General features: G+C 38.2%; 1 long non-coding RNA gene across 1 annotated transcript in view; it reads right to left on the reverse strand.

Moving 5' to 3' along the window:
- Nucleotides 1-7,063: 7,063 nt before the first annotated feature.
- The window catches only part of LOC116098702, a 3,427-nt gene continuing 488 nt past the window's right edge, over nucleotides 7,064-10,002 (reverse strand). Inside the window, exons 2-3 of the long non-coding RNA XR_004121917.1 lie at nucleotides 7,669-7,784; nucleotides 7,064-7,300 (exon numbers count right to left, since the gene is read on the reverse strand). This is a non-coding gene — a long non-coding RNA (uncharacterized LOC116098702). The remainder of the gene's footprint in view (nucleotides 7,301-7,668; nucleotides 7,785-10,002) is intronic.

Consider the following 10,002-nt stretch of genomic DNA (forward strand, 5'->3'; position numbering starts at 1 on the left):
AAAAAAAAAAAAAAAAAAAAAGAAAAGAAAAGAAAAGAAAGAAAGAAATACAAGAGAACACAGGTAAACAGCTAGAAGCCCTTCAAGAGGAAACTCAAAAATCCCTTAAAGAACTACAGAAAAACACAATCAAGCAGGTGAAGGAAATGAGCAAAATCATTCAGAATCTAAAAATGGAAATAGAAACAATAAAGAAATCAGAAAGAGAGACAAAACCTAGGAAAGAAATCAGGAGTCATAGATGCAAACATCACCAATAGAACATAAGAGATAGAAGAGAGAATCTCAGGGGCAGAAGATACCATAGAAAACATTGACACAACAGTCAAAGAAAATGCAAAAAACAAAAAGCTCCTAATAGGTATAGAAGAGAGTGAAGATTCCCAAGGTAATGAGCCAGTAAATAACTTCAACAAAATTATAGAAGAAAACTTCCCTAACCTAAAGAAAAAGATGCCCATGAACATACAAGAAGCCTACAGAACTCCAAATAGGCTGGACCAGGAAAGAAATTCCTCCCGTCACATAATAATAAAAACAACAAATGCACTAAACAAAGAAAGAATTTTAACAGTAGTTAGGGGAAAAGGTCAAGTAACATATAAAGGCAGGCCTATCAGAATTACACCAGACTTCTCACCAGAGACTATGAAAGCTAGAAGATCCTGGGCAGATGTCATACAGACCCTACAAGAACACAAATGCCAGCCCAGGCTACTATACCTAGCAAAACTCTCAATTACCGTAGATGGAGAAAACAAAATATTCCATGACAAAACAAAATTTGCACAATATCTTTCCACAAATTCAGCCCTACAAAGGATAATAGATGGAAAACATCAACATAAGGAGCAAAACTACACCCTAGAACAAGCAAGAAAGTAATCTTTCAACAAAGCCACACAAACCTATTTCCACTTCTTACAACAAAAACAACAGGAAGTGACAATTACTTTTTCTTAATATGAAAATTAACATTACCAACATATCCTAATTGATTGAAATCCAATAATATGAGGAATTGGAAATTTGTTGATTGTCATCAAATGGTCTCTTTAATTTGGTAATTGGAGAAATAGGTCCAATATTGTACAATCTATATACACTTTCAGCTTGTTTGTTTGTGACAGTGTCTGGCTGTGTACAACATAAGGGTCTTGAAATCTTGCTTCTCCTATCTCAGCATCTCTATTAGTAGTATTGTTTATTTTATGTTTTAACACTATACTATGGTTTTCAGCTTATATATTTCAAAAGTATTTATATACCCAAAAGAAACACAGACAATTAACTATGGAGGTTGCTTGTAAAAGAACAACAAAGAATGAGACTGAATACTTTGCTTGACATTTGTAATTCTTGTATCAAGTTTGAAGAAGAGGACTTTATAAGTTACTCTTTTTCTGAGATGAAGGCTTTTCCAAATTATCACAGCTAATGAACCAAATTGTTACCCTCACCTAATGTCTGTGCCACTCACCAAGCAGAACCATTGTTCATTGAAACAGTTGGTGAATGACTTTATGGATAGACCATCTTAATACATACACCATTTCTTAAATGAATGTAATCTGTTCTCTGTGGGCTGAGAATAAAGTCACTCACTCAAGTCAAATAGCTTTGATCATAGCAGGAAGTCTGTATCCAAAAATCGTGACTACAATTCATTTCTTGGTGCAACAGAACTGTCAACTCTCAGCTTAGCTACAATGGAGGTAAAATCCTTTGGAGATATGAGGGTCATTGAAGTACAGCCTTATTACAATAAAATTCAGTGTCTAAAAATTGTTCTTATTTTGGGCTTGTACCACAGTAAGAGCCAATATTTTAAACTTTACTAAGTACAAAACAAACAAACAAAAAGACTTTATATATTTATGTTCATTTAAGAAAATACTAGCAGTGATGTATTATTTGAAATATATAGTTAGTATGTTTGGAGTTATTTAAAATTTATATTGAGAAAAATGTATTTTCACTATTGCTGTAGATGAGCATCTACATAAGACTGTTATATTGATTGTTGTTTTATATCAAACAACTCTTATAATACTTATTTTTATTGTTATAATATTTTATAAATTTTAAGGAATATGACAAAAAAGATATTGTAGGTATTGAAGGGGGGGTCTTTGGGAGGAGTTGGGGTACAAAAGGGAAACAAGAATATGATTTAATTCTATTTACTTAAAATATGTTTTTAAATGTTAACAAATTCAGATAAATTGAAATCATGTAACTTTTCTCATCATAATGCAATAAAAGTTTAAAAAAAAAAAAGGAAAAAACAAACAAACAAACAGTGATGGACACATTTAGTGGAACCCAAAGAAGAAGGAGAAACCCGGAGATAGAATGAGATATTTGACCAGCTTCTCCTTAACTTAGATTTTTCATTCATTCATTCATTCATTCATTCCCTCCCTCCATCTCTCCATCAATGAATATGTATACATGTCCTTGTATTCAGTTTGATAAGTGAATAACATTTTATATTTTAGTTATAACATTTATAAAAATACTAATGTGCACATTACCTTTTGTCTACAAAAATTTTTGTGGCTCTCTATTTCCTTTAGTGAGATCCATTTTGAGAAATGACACTTTAGATGCTATGCAGCTGCATTTACATTAACCCGTTGGCTTTCTACTTTAGCAATCCCTTTCCGCAGACTCATGTCTGGACTGGAGAGATGGCCAAAGGTTAGGGGTGCTAGGTGCTCTTGCAGAGGACAGATTCAATTCATAGGCCATGTTGAATGGCTCATGACTGTCTGTCACTCTAGTTCTAAAGTGACATTCTCTTTGACCTATGCCCACCTGTGTGTACACTGGCAGATAGAAATATGTGCATGTACAATAAAAAGATTTGTGCCTGATAGAAATAAAAATTAGAGCTAACATTACTGCTGATCTAGGAGTTTCTTAGTCCATTCACTCACTTGAAGGAAGCATTGATGAGAATTTTCATATCAAAATTTTTTGGATTTTTTTTTATTGAAAATTCATCGCTTTGCTGGTCTTCCCCTCTTAATCATTATGTTGTAATTTTTACACAATCCTAATCGAACTCTACCCTTCTCTTCTATTGAGCCTTAAACTAGACTTAAAATTCTCAATGAATTTCCCATTTTTGCCCTTTATCCCTGAGTTGACAATAAGACTCTAAGGTCTTCTCAACAGGAACAATAGATTGTTTGGTGTTATGCTGAGGGCCCCACTTGCTACAAAGGTCCTTCTCTTAACATATTAGCAACACACACTTTATGTAGGGACATATTATATGAGAAATTTTTTTTAGTAATTAAACTCTTGAAGTATATACAACTCACTTAAATCAGATATTGACAGCAAGAGAAGTCGGTTTTTTAAAACTAGTTTTTAAAAGAACACAAAAGCAAATGAGTTTAGGAAGTTAAATCCTCCAGGGAATGATCGGAGGGATTCATTTTACAGTAACCAGATACTGCATGGTTATCCGTTGACCGACAGAGTGAGGACTGGGCCAGAGAGATGGTTTATTTCGTAAGATTATCTGGACGGTTTCTTTTCAAGTGAATTAATTATTTAGTCATTGGTGATAGGATGCAGCCAGGAGTACTGAACTTCTAGTTGAAGATTAAATAAGTTTACACTATTAAAAAAATCAGAACAAGCCTTGCAGAGTTTCATGCACCTGTATGTCTTGATTGTAGTGAACTCTTTTATAGCCAGAGCATCGCAGAGTCAGTTCTCCTTTTGGTCATAATACTGTCAACAGTTTGACAAGCCTTCAGTGAATGTCACACCTTGCCTAGTGGCTTCTTCTCCAATGTATCATTCCCAGTGCGTATGTCTGCCCTGACTTCCATTTGTCCCTTCAGTATAGATATCACTGTCTTAGCATTCTTGCCAAGAAACAGGATTGCATGCAGAATCTTATCAGAGCCGAGGACAGAGGGAAGACCCACCAGCTTTCTGGACTTGTCTGCTTTTTATACTATTGTCCCTTGCTGAGTTTTTGCTAGCAAAATCCTCATTTTTTTAAAAAAAGGAGTTATTTTGCTAGGCAGAAGCAGCATACACCTTTAATCCCAGCACTCGGGAGGCAGAGACAGGCCAATCGCTATGAGTTCGAGGCCAGCCTGGTCTAGAGTGAGTTCCAGGACAGCCAGGGTTACACAGAGAAACCCTGTCTCAACAAAACAAAACAAAACAAACAAACAACATAAAAAGAGATTTTTTTTTTTCGAGACAGGGTTTCTCTGTGTAGCCCTGGCTGTCCTGGTACTCACTCTGTAGACGAGGCTGTCTTAAACTCAGAAATCTGCCTGCCTCTACCTCTGCTTCCCAAGTGCTGGAATTAAAGGCATGTGCCACCACTGCCTGGCGAGTTATTTTAACTATAGGTACATGTGTGTGTGAACGTGAGTTTGTGCTTATGTGATCAGGTACACAGTGGAAGCCAGAGAAGGAATTTAGACACCATGCAACTCAAGTTGCAGATAATTGTGAGCCTCCTCATGTGGGTATTGGATGGAGGCCAGGTCCTCTTCAAGCGCAGCAAGCATTTCGCTACTGAGCCATCTCTCCAGCCACCTCAGCTTTTTGATGATGTGTTTCTCTAGGAATTAGGCCCCTCCCACACTGTTTGATCAATTGATTCAAGTCCAACCATCCTTCATATATATATGGGTTTCTCCCCCAAATTTCAGCCCATTCTACTGTAAACCTCACACATCCAAAGTGACAGCTGCCTTCTGTTGCTAGATTCTTCCTTTCCTGAAACAGGAATTTTGATAGGAGACTTTTAAGTAAAGACAACTAGTAAATATTTGATGCTTCATTAAAATAGAAAAATTAAATAACAAACAATGACCTCACCTATCCAGTGTTATAGAATAAGAGAACGAGAAGCAGAAACAATATTATCTTTAAAAACTGACTTTAGGCTTTAACCCAGGGACTCTGGTGAGATCCGCCTTTTTCTCTCTGGTGACTTCCTAAGGCAGGACCAGCCAGGAGGCACAGGCCTCACTAATCACAGGGGAGTCGCAGGGCGGCAGGGACAGGATCCTCTCAGCCTCTGAGTGACAGCAGTGAATCTGCAATCCTCTCTGCCCCTTCCCTGTGAGTGGAGAGCCTGCCTCCAGGGAGTGCTTTAACCCAGGGACTCACCAATCTGCACCCAGGATTTACCAGAGGAGAGCTGATCTCCCAGAAGTACTGACACAGGCTTACAGACCCACAGGAGGAACAAGCTCTAGTCAGAGACAGCAAGAACATCTAACACCAGAGATCAACAGATGGTGAAAGGCAAACGCAAGATACCTACCAACAGAAACCAAGACTACTTGGCTTCATCAGAACCTAGTACTCCCACTACAGCAAGTCCTGGATAACCCAAAACACCGGAAAGGCAAGATTTGGATCTAAAATCATATCTCACGATGGTGCTAGAGGAATTTAAGAAGGACTTGAATAACTCCCTTAAAGAAATACAGGAGAACACAGGTAAAGAGGTACAAGCCCTTAAAGAGGAAACAAAAAAATCCCATAAAGAATTACAGGAGATCACAAGTAAACAAATAGAAGCCCTTAAAGAGGAAACACAAAAATCCTTTAAGGAATTACAGGAAAACACAAACAAATAGGTGAAGGAATTGAGCAAAACCATCCAGGACCTAAAAATGGAAGTAGAAACAATTAAGAAATCACAAAGAGAGACAACTCTGGAGTTAGAAATCTTAGGAAAGAAGTCAGGAAACATAGATGCAAGCATCACCAACAGAATACAAGAGATAGAAGAAAGAATCTCAGGGGCAGAAGATACCATAGAAAACATTGACACAACAGTCAAAGAAAATGCAAAATGCAAAAAGATCCTAACCCAAAACATCCAGGAAATCCAGGACACAATGAGAAGACCAAACCTAAGGATAATAGGTATATCTTCAACAAAATTATAGAAGAAAACTTCCCTAACCTAAAGAAAGAGATGCCCATGAACATACAAGAAGCCTATAGAACCCCAAATAGATCAGACCAGAAAAGAAATTCCTCCCGCCACATAATAATAAAAACAACAAATGCACAAAACAAAGAAAGAATACTAAAAGCAGTAAGGGAAAAAGGTCAAGTAACATATGAAGGCAAGCCTATCAGAATTACACCAGACTTCTCACCAGAGACTATGAAAGCTAGAAGATCCTGGGCAGATGTCATACAGACTCTAAGAGACCACAAATGTCAGCCCAGCCTACTATACCCAGCAAAACTCTCAATCACCATAGATGGAGAAACGAAAGTATTCCATGACAAAACCAAATTCACACAATATATTTCCACAAATCCATCCCTTCAAAAGGGCAATAAATGGAAAACTCCAACACAACGAGAGGAACTATATCCCTGAAAAAGCAAAAATGTAATCTTCCAACAAAACTAAATAAGATAGCCGCATTAACGGAATTCTAGCTCTAACAACAAAAATAACAGGAAGCAACAATTACTTTTCCTTAATATCTATTAATATCAATGGACTCAATTCCCCAATAAAAAGACATAGACTATCAGATTGGGTACGTAAACAGGACCCAACATTTTGTTGCATACAGGAAACCCACCTCAGGGACCAAGACAGACACTACCTCAGAATAAATGGGTGGAAAACAATTCTTCAAGACAATGGTCCCAAGAAAAAAGCTGGAGTAGCCATTCTAATATTGACTAAAATCGACTTGCACCCTAAAGTGATCAAAAAAGATAAGGAGGGACACTTCTTATTCATCAAAGGTATGATCTACCAAGATGAATTCTCAATTCTGAACCTCTACGCTCCAAATCAAAGGGCATCTACATTCATAAAAGAAACTTTACTAAAGCTCAAAACACATATTACAGAGCACACAATAGTAGTGGGAGATTTCAACACCCCACTCTCTGCAATGGACAGATCATGGAAACAGAAACTAAACCAGGACACAGTGAGACTAATTCTTTCAAGGTCTGTAAACAAATGTGTTGGAATTTTGATAGGAATTGTGCTGAATCTGTATATTGCTTTTGGCAACATGGTCATTTTTACTATGTTAATCCTATCAATCCATGAGTATGGGAGATCTTTCTATCTTCTGATATCTTCCTCAATTTATTTCTTCAAAGACTTGAAGTTCTTGTCGTATGGCTCTTTCACTTGCCGCATTAGAGTTACACCAAGATATTTTATATTTGTGGCTATCGTGAAGGGCTACTGATCTTCTTTTTTAGTTAATTTTGTATCCAGCCATATCGCTGAAGGCGTTCATCATCTGTAGGAGTTCTGTGGTAGAATTTTTGAGGTCACTTATTGTTGGGTCCTGCTAATTAAGGTAGTTTACCATTGTCTGGATAGTTCTCTTGAGTTAGGCATAAAATGGAGGACTCCCTTTCCCAGCAGGATTTCTCCTTATCTGACCCTGACTGGGGAGCCCCAACCCCAGCCCCCCACAGCCTTTTCCTGTGGAATGTCTTATAGCTTTGGAGGTTACAGTTCAACTTCCCTTCTCCTGGTAAGAACCTGTTACCAGCACCCGGAATTCTTGGAATGCCTCTCTATGCAAATGAGGTACCCTAAACTGCAGCCAATCTATGTACCCACCCTAGATATTCCTGCCCCCTTCTCCCAAAACTATACAGCCCCTGATTTACCATGATTAAAGTTGAGCTGTCTCTCTGAAGCTGATCCTGGTAGTCATTTTCATTGTTCTCATGGGCCATTGGAACTCTTGCTCCCTTTGTCCTTGTGGGCCGGGAGACAACAGCTCCTGGGGAGAAAGGAGGACCACAACTCATGTATGCTATCATATCATCTGCCAATACAAATACTTGACTTCTTCCTTTCCAATGTGTATCCCCTTGATCTCCTTTCGTTGTTTTATTAGTATTCTTTCTTTGTTCTGTGTATTTGGTGTTTTAATTATTATGTGATAAGAGGATTTTCTTTTCTGGTCCAATCTATTTGGCGTTCTGTAGGCTTCTCCTACATTGACAGGCATCTCTTTCTTTAGGTTAGGGAAATTTTCTTCTATGATTTTGTTGAAAATATTTTCGGGGCCTTTGAGTAGGAAATCTCCTTTTTCTATTCCTATTATTCTTAGGTTTGGTCTATTCACAGTGTCCCAGATTTCCTGGATGTTTTGTTTCAGGAACTTTTTAGATTTAATATTTTCTTTGACCAGTGTATCCGTTTTTTCTATTGTATCTTCTATGCCTGAGATTCTCTCTGCCATCTCTTGTATTCTGCTGGTGATGCTTATGCCTGTAGTTCCTGTTAGCTTACTTACATGTTCTACCTCCAGGGTTCTCTGTTTGTGTTTTCTTTATTGCTTCTACTTCCATTTTCAGTTTTATTCATTTCCTTTACCTGTTTGTTTTTTTCCTGTATTTCTTTAAGGGGTGTTTTCATTTTCTCTTTAAAAGGCCTCTATCATCTTCATAAGATTGGATTGAGGCCATTTTCTTGTGCTTTGGCTGTGTTGGAATATCCAGGGCTTGCTGTACTAGGATAGATAGCTGGGCTCTGCTTGTCCTTTGTTGTTCTCTCTGTTGTTGATCGTGTTAGCTGGCCTCTACTCATTTGTTTTGGTGTTATTAGAGATTTAGGTTTATCTTTGTTGGATGGCAGGGCAGGGGAGGGGAATGGTGGCTTTTTTCCTCTTAGTTTCTGTTTCCTCTCTGGTCTGGCCTGAGTGGCCTTGGGTTCTGGTGATCAGCAAGTCTTCAGGTCCAGTAGAGTGTCTTTGCTGGGGCTTTTGTAGCCTACAAGAATTCTGGGATTTTGTATGCTGATGTAGCCTCTGGGGTCCATGGAACCAGCATGATCTCTAGGAAAGCAGAGATCTTCCTGGTGCTGGTGTAACCTCTGAGAAAGCAGGTAGGGTTTGGAATATGAAGCCCAGGGGATCGAAGTGCAGTTTATGGTGTGCTTTAAGGAGGGTTGGAGGTCATGGGGCAGGGTCTTAGCTGGAGTCCCTGGTGCCCCATTGAAAGAATTTCAGCTTGCTTTCTTAACTTCTCCTTACTGTCTCACTTCTTCCTGCTAGAATAAATCTCAGCATTCTTTGCTCTATATCATAGCAGCTCGAATATTCATAAACTACCTCAAAGTCTTCTTCAGGTTAAATTATATATGTTTCTAAAAATATATATATATTGAAAATTGGAACATGGTGGCCTAATTGGTCCACTAATGGTTGTTTCTTATTCAGTTGTACTTAAATTAGCCCAAATCTCTCTTCAAATGTGGCCCCCAGAACTGAAAAGTATATTCAGGATGAAGCTGCATCAATTCAGTTGTGCTTGCATGGCCTGCAATCTGCATCTCTATTAAAGAGGCTGTAGCTGAATAGGATGGCTTACACCTGTAGTTCCAGAACTCAGGGTGCTGGCCCTGGAGGACTGCTATAAATTCAAGGCTAGCTTGGGCTACACATGCTCATAAACAAACAAGGAGTAGGTGTGCCTGTGATGTTGACTGCCTAACATAATAATCTAATATTTATAGATTATTTTCATCGTGCAATCCTTGCAATCAAACAGCTCCTCTTTACTCTGAAGTGGAAGCATTGTGTTTAATTGCATCTAAGTTCATTGTACTGGTACCAATTAATATTGCTAATATAATATTTCGAAGGAGACTTTTTTTTTTTCTAGACAAGGTTTCTCTGTGTAGCCCTGGCTGTCCTGGAACTCATTCTGTAGACTAGACTGGCCTCGAACTCAGAAATCCGCCTGCCTCTGCCCCCCAAGTGCTGGGATTAAAGGCGTGCGCCACCACCGCCCAGCCAAAGGAGACATTTTAATTCCTACTCCATGTCCTATAATTCTTCTAGTTCTATACAATCAGAAAGAGCACAAGAGTTGCCTTCTAGTCCTTTATTTTATTTTTTTTTTAAGTTCCTGAAAGAGGATTGGCTACAAGTAGAGTCCTGACATCCCACCAGAAACTTCCTACAGTATTGGGACAAAAAAAAAAAAAAAAAA

Source organism: Mastomys coucha, unplaced genomic scaffold, assembly GCF_008632895.1.
Source record: "Mastomys coucha isolate ucsf_1 unplaced genomic scaffold, UCSF_Mcou_1 pScaffold20, whole genome shotgun sequence".
NCBI classification, from domain to species: Eukaryota; Metazoa; Chordata; class Mammalia; order Rodentia; family Muridae; genus Mastomys; species Mastomys coucha.